Source organism: Branchiostoma floridae, unplaced genomic scaffold (assembly GCF_000003815.2).
Source record: "Branchiostoma floridae strain S238N-H82 unplaced genomic scaffold, Bfl_VNyyK Sc7u5tJ_1319, whole genome shotgun sequence".
Lineage (NCBI taxonomy): Eukaryota > Metazoa > Chordata > Leptocardii > Amphioxiformes > Branchiostomatidae > Branchiostoma > Branchiostoma floridae.
Window position 1 is genome coordinate 92,965 of NW_023365697.1, and position 5,905 is coordinate 98,869.

The 5,905-nt window shown below is 40.1% G+C and overlaps 1 long non-coding RNA gene across 2 annotated transcripts in view; it reads right to left on the reverse strand.

Annotated features, from left to right (window-relative positions):
- LOC118407348 overlaps nt 1-2,904 on the reverse strand; it is a 25,752-nt gene extending 22,848 nt beyond the window's left edge. The window contains exon 1 of one of the 2 annotated variants that reach the window (XR_004830140.1): nt 2,771-2,904. This is a non-coding gene — a long non-coding RNA (uncharacterized LOC118407348). Of the gene's footprint in view, nt 1-740; nt 898-2,770 lie in introns of those variants that run through there. The other variant, XR_004830139.1, reaches the window with a different exon arrangement.
- Between the last annotated feature and the right edge of the window lie 3,001 nt (nt 2,905-5,905).

Sequence of the window (5,905 nt, forward strand, 5' to 3'; positions counted from 1 at the left end):
TGGTAAAAAATAAAGTTGCCTTCAGTATGACATTTAAGTGGTCAGAGAGATTGAACATAAGACTAAAAACACGTGGTATGGTATACCAACAGTTAGGCTTAGGGACTAGTAAATCGTACAGGTGCAAAACGTTTTTCTTTTTCTTTTTCTTGGACCAATCCGAAAAAAAAAAAGATCTGAAAAAAAATCAGTTGAACAGGCTTTGCCAATTAGAAAATGGACACACTATGTCGGCAGGCGTTTGGGTTAATACTGGGCAAAGAAGACAAGAGCAAAGTCGAGTAGAGTTTATAGTCATTTGTACCAAGTATCTAATAATGGATGTTCGAAAACTTCTTTTTTTTTTGGAAAGGGCAGAAAAATAATTTGATGCGAGCGAAGGATGTCATCCATATAATAATAATAATAATATCGGGTGTATTTGCAGCCAGTGCCACAAATTATAATCGAATCAACTGAAACCTAAACTAACAAAAATGGCAACAAAAAAAACACTAAAATATAAGAAACTGAAAAATATTAGTCAAATGAGTCTGCAGAAGCCTTCTACTTACCTACATAACCAATTTCTGTGGAAAAATATTATGTAAGCCCTAGGCTGAAGTCCCGCGTGCCCTCCCACCCATATTTCTGCCAGGCCATTTGACACTAAAATCTGTTCAGGCGATAAATTATGTAAAATAGGCAAGTTCAGGGTGTCATAATCTCATCCGTAAACATTCCAGGTCAAAAGAACTCACCCCACACAGTACACAGCTATCTCAAGTGTCCAAAATGTCTGATTTAAAACAATTCCGACCATCGAATGTTATGGTATCGCAGCTCTCAAAAATGCCGCCACCCTGGTTTCTGACGTCAATTTAGGGACTGACCACTTGAAATTAGGGGGCAGCCAGCCCAAAAAATGGACCAAAACCTTCTTTTTTTGCCTAAATCTGAAAGTCTGTAACTTACACTGTCTTACCAATATGAAATGTCTCATGTATTTTCCTGCTACAAGTCTAAAATACTGAAACACTGCCTTCTGTGGCTTCGTCAATAGGGGTCATCGCCTTGCAAGCATGATCACGTAGGACGTCCCGCTGAAAGACCCGCTGAACGCGCCAAACGAATGACGTCATAATTATGCATAGTGCAAGCTGTTTTTCCTGCTGTTGTTTGGACCGCAAACTGATAAATTGTTTCACTTTGGTTCAAGCAAGGAGGTTATGTAGAGATTATAACGTCCTTAAATGGCCCAATCAATGTTTATAGGGAGATAAACGTTACTTGATAAAACCTACTTGAAAGAATGAAGCTGATTAGATAATTCAAAGCAAGGTGGTTTTATCCTCCCCCCCCCCCAAAAAAAAAAAACTCGACTATGAAGAGGGTCTGCATGGGGAGTCCTGACAACGCTTTACGCTAAATTCGGGACGGTCGACAACGCTTTACGTTAAATTCACGAAGGCAGGCAACGTTTTACGCTAAATTCAGACAGGCTGACAACGGTTTACGCTAAATTCTGGAAGGCTGGCAACACTCGACAGAGGCGGGGTCGTGCTCCGCAAGAAAGATTGAAATTTTGACTCTCTGAAACACTATTCCCTGCATTTTGAAGGGAAATTTTCGCTGGCAAACAAAGCTAAGTTAAATGGCATATCTAATTAAAGAGTCCCAGGGGTTCAGCGTAAGCTTATGAGGATGACGCCAGCCGACTTATTTTTGCCACGTCGAGCGCCGAAGGAAAGTCCGGGAAAATTTTGAAATCCTGCCCCCCTGAAACGCCAGTTTTTTTAGGCTATTATAGAAAACTAAGTGAAATTACATTTCTATCAGTAAAAAATGTGTTTGAGGTTGACACGTCACATCCCCCAGCCATGATACATATTTTTACGAAGTCGATGACCGAAGGTGAATAGAGTGGCAAAGGAGATCCGGCTAAATTTTGAAATCTTGACCCTCTATAAAACGATATTTTGTGCATTTTGATGGGCAAATTTCTATTAGCAAAACCAAGGACGTTCTATCAAATAGAACGTCCTTGGCAAAACAGATCTTTGAGGTTGACACACATCCCCAACATATTTTCAGAATTTCGAGTTCCAAAGGCGCGAGGCGGCACAAGGAGGACCATGGAAATTTTGAAATCTTGACCCTCTAAAATGATATTTCCTGCATTCTGATGAGCAAATTTTGCTGGCAGACTAAGCTTACTTCAATGACATTTCTATTTGCAAAAAAAGGAAGATTTTTGAGGGTATATATATACCATATCTTTACCATGTCGATGACCGAAGGTGAGTCGCAAGTGAGGTCCGGCGAAATTTTGAAATCTTGATCCTCTGAAATGCAATTTCCTGTGTTTTGAAGGACTAAATTTACTGGTAGACTACGTTTCGACTTACGAAATTTGGGAGGCCAGGCTACGATTTACGGGTAATTTTTAGGCTTAATTACGCTTTACGTGAAATGTTTAGGCTAGATTACGCCTTACGTGAAATACACTGGCTACGCTTTACGGTAAATTTTCCATCCTCACTACGAATTACGTGAAATAAAATAGCTTACCCTACGAATTACGGGAATTAAAAAGGCCTGCCTACGCCTTACGGAAAAGAGCATGCAGACCCTCTATGAAGGTGGCTGGACTAGTATTGGTAGTAACAATTACAAACAGGACTCAAGACTTTTTTTCTGATCAACACCGGGGAACACCGGTGTGCAGAGAAAAACCATAATGATGGAAAATGGGGTGTGGGTGGAATGTGTTCCATGCACGGTAGCTTACCTCGTATCAGAACGTCATTGCTCGCATCAGGACGATGACCAAGCGTACGTCGATACAGGCCTTCTTTCCCACCCTCGGAATGATCAGCGACAAGGGATTCGCGTCTGCACAGCAAAATGCGCGTCTAAAGACTGACCGCAAAGTGACCGAAAAATCGCTCCGGACAAACAATTGACATTACGTCACAGAAAAGGAGATCGCTGATTGGCCGTGCTTATCTTGATGAAACTCCGTTCGGTCTGGTTCGGCCCGCGTGCGAGACAAGACCGACACGTGTGCGGAAAAAAAACCAAAATGCACCCATGGGAACCTCCTTGGGGAAAGTACAGTGGATTCCAATTATTCGTATTTACGCCTATTTGGATAATTCGGGTAATTGTATAGAATTACGAAATCCCAAACCATTTGCCATTCATTCTATTGTTTAAGACATCGCAGAATTGGATAACCGGCCATCTCAAACTTCGGGTTTTTGGATAGGATTACGTCAACTTATACCGAATAAAAATGGGAAAATATACGCTAGAACTTACAAAATGAGGCCAAAATTAACCAAGAACTGTATGTATGAAGGCATTAAATCAGGAAAAGAACCAAAAGAAAGGTAGATTCCACCAAAAATCTTGCCGATACCGCTGTGGAAGCGCGCGAACATTTGGTCAGGCGCCATTTTGGTAGGTTGCCGCAAGGCATGACGGGTGGATGTCAACACGCTTTTGAGTTCATATTTCGCCTTCAGACAAATTCGGAATGTCTAAACTTGGTTTACCCTACAAAAAAATGTGTTTTACATAGCCACTGTCTCATTATTGAGCTAATTTCGGCTGCGCTACGTAGATTTTTGCAGCGCACGTAACGCAACAGGGTCAATGAACTGTGATGTCGCAATCAGCCGCATTGAATGGTGGGATATCTCAACCCACGCTGCGACGCCATTTTAAATGTTTTGAAAGTGATTTTTTTCCGTCTTCCACCGCAAAGACGGCGTCGAGTTTGAAATTTCAGCGTAATTTGTGGACACAAGATGTAAATAAGAAGGTGAAGAGTTTATCTCTCCAATACGTACCGTCATTTTGCTAAAAATTACGAAATCAACATACTTTTTTCCCGCCGATACAAGCGGAGTTGTGTTTGTCTTTGTTGTGGTTCATTTAGTTATGCCCTCGGCAGTGCGAGTCAAGTGTATTTTTCTACAAGTTCATTTAGCCACCGACTTAAAAATCTTTATTAGATTGTATAATATCGGAACATATAATTATGTAAAGCTTGTAACTGGAATCTGTTCGATATTTTGCTGGATATTTAATGTTATAGATTCAAACAGTTGACGTTCCATTCATTCAAAATAGTACTGTAGGTTAACTACTGCTTAGACTACTGTTCTAGATGAACAAATGTCTGATTAAAAAGTTTTGTGGGCCTTTTGTAAATGAAGTTCCGTATCGTGTGTGTGGTGTTTGTGTCTTGCGTAGTAGTAATCCTATATTCGCTCCCCTCCCGGCTCCCTTCGGGCCTAAGTGGCCCAACTTCGGACTGTTGGATACTTCGGACTATTGGATAAAATGCGCTGACAAATGAGCTATCCAAATAAGCGAATTCCACTGTAAAACAAAAATTGTCAACTAATACCATTTTCTTTACTTTCCCACGGGTGCCATAGGGTTTTTCTGATACACAAGTAGTATAATATCGATCAATCAATAGTATTTTCAGAAGAAGAAAAAACACTGCAGTTTGCTGAAGTTTGACACTAATTTTGATGTGAATACTTGTAACAAAAACTCCTTGCTTGTAACAATCATTCGTCCAATGGTCCACCCGTGCTTATCACACAATTACAGAAGTTACAAAAATCAAACATTCTCATGGACTTCTCTAGTCTGTTGACAATTACAAAGAAAATTTTATGGTCACATCGTACCAGTTGCTGCAATTTCGAAAACATGACAAGTACGTTTTAAAAAGTCCGTATCGGGATGTGGGTCACAGCAAGGAGGTCCTTGGTCACAGCACGGAGGTTTTAACCTCCTTGGTCACAGCCAGCCATGTGGAGACCATGTGGAATGTGTATTGTTGGATGTGTATTGCAATGATTACCCTGGGCTGTCAGCAGCGGGCCGGAAAGAGGATTACCAGGGACCACTTCAAGACGGAAGGACTAAAGGAATTCTAAAGGACTCTAGAAAATCAGTAGCAGTACAGAGCAGTGTGGATAATACTAGTAGAAATGTGCCAAGATTTCCGTATTACTGTCTGTTCAATAGACTGTCGTGTCAAATACTGTCACTGCCTGGAGCCGTTCACGGTGATAGAAATTTTGTATATCGAGATATTTTTCTCGCTCATATGTATGCTTAATTCTTCTGTAAGTTCTTAGTTTGTTTCCTTGATTCTCTTTTTTACCGCAAGATTTTAATTCTGAGAAAAAATATTGAAGAAAGTTGTCTTTTAGTATTTCCTTAAGTTCAGATTGAGCAGATAATGTGTTTCGTTCTTCTTGAAGCAGAAGGTAGGCAAAACCCGACTCCTCGAGGATTCTACTAATATTTGAAAACCAACAAGGTATCTTACATCGGTGTAGGTCTTTTTGTACTGAGAAGGCTTCGTATTGCAAGCTATCTTTCGGTATTTCTCTTACTAATCTTTTATAATATGAATAACGTTACATTCTATTGTACACTTCAATCCACACTGGCTATCTGCCTAGTTCCGCCCTTGTGGCGAGGTTGCTGGCATTCTTCCTTACGCCCAGGATCGATTTACAGAATTTTAAGAACTAAACTAAGAATTAGCGACCATTCGCTACAAATTGAAGTTGGTAGACACAGCAAGACTCCTCCAAGTGACTGAATATGTACATTTTGCAAAGATAGATGTGTAGAGAATGAAGTACATTTTCTTTTAGAATGCCCACTATACACCGAAATGCACACATCTCTCATAAATATACTACAACTGGATAATGAATATGTGTGTTTAAGTAAGGAACAAATGTTCAACTACATTATGACGACTAATAGATACAACGCACTTGAAAAGATTTGTAAATTTGTTCACACAAGTTTCAAAAAGAGAGAAGAGACTATGAAGAGACTATGTAGATTTTAGATGATGTAAGATGTAACCTGTTTCACG